Below are 1,215 nucleotides of genomic sequence, written 5' to 3'. Positions count from 1 at the left end.
AGGTCAGTTTTGCTAAATAAGGGTTGAAAGTAATTGAGACTCTGGACGTACTATACCCCAATGGAAATGCTATTAGCATGTTGAAAAAGACAGATTTAATGACCTTGCTGCAATTCGTACCCCTAGTGTACCATGGTTATTACCGTAACTTTAAAAGACATCTGTGACACCATTCCTGTAACTGATGAACATTAACACCTCATGTTTATCTGTAACTACAGTGTGTAAAGCAATAACGCTCTATCCCGCATGTTTCATGTATTACAGACATGTGTGCCGAAACAATAGTGGCCTAACCCATACAAAAAAGGGTCTAAAAACACTATTATGGGTAACTCTACATACAGCCGATTACTGGACACCATACCACAATCGTTGCTATATGCCAGAATCACTACCTTAACAAATCAATTCTGCAAATGTCAGTATCTTCCAGTGGGCATTCCCACAAACTAGTGTGCTGAGGGGTTAGGCCACTATAGTGCTGACAGCCTCATGTAATCTAGAAAAAGAAAATAAATAAATAAATAAATAAATAAAAATAAACAAACTAGTTGTCTTCACAGATTCACCCACCACTCCCCAAACTTTTCGAATTCCCTTAAAGCTCTCCATCTCTTATAATAATTCATTTTGGAAATACTATTCCATCTGCAGTGTGAAGGAGCAACGCACTATACCTTACATTAGACTGATTATTTTCAATGACAAATTTCCTGGTATCAGTAAAATCACAGCACTCTTAAGTGATCTTAGTGCAAATAATCGCTGCAGTGTGCAAGAAGACTCATTACATCATTTCTGAAGGAATTAGGTCAAACATGAAATAAAAGTACACAAATTAGTATGAAATGTGGTATTTTAATTCTTCATAGCAATTTGAATTTTGTTTTGATTGCCTAGGAATGTCTTTCAAAGACTAAATGAAACTGGAGGAAATGACATTTTCAACCAGTACAGAGAGCACAAAAATGTGACAAATACATTTGTATGACCAATTTTACAGTGCACAATTGTTGTTCCATATTGTGGACAGCCAAAAATTATCAACTGGCATTAAAATTTCAAATTCATAAAATTAAATGTTTTTAATTCATATGGCTGTGATTCAGAAGAGGAACTGGGCATGATAGAATAAAATTTGCACTCACAGTAAAAAACAACTGACATATAAAAACACACAGAATGAAAAACCTGTTATTAAAAATCAATAAA

This window comes from Schistocerca piceifrons, chromosome 3, assembly GCF_021461385.2.
Source record: "Schistocerca piceifrons isolate TAMUIC-IGC-003096 chromosome 3, iqSchPice1.1, whole genome shotgun sequence".
NCBI classification, from domain to species: Eukaryota; Metazoa; Arthropoda; class Insecta; order Orthoptera; family Acrididae; genus Schistocerca; species Schistocerca piceifrons.
The sequence above is the reverse complement of the archived record's forward strand: the minus strand, read 5'-3'. Positions refer to the sequence as shown.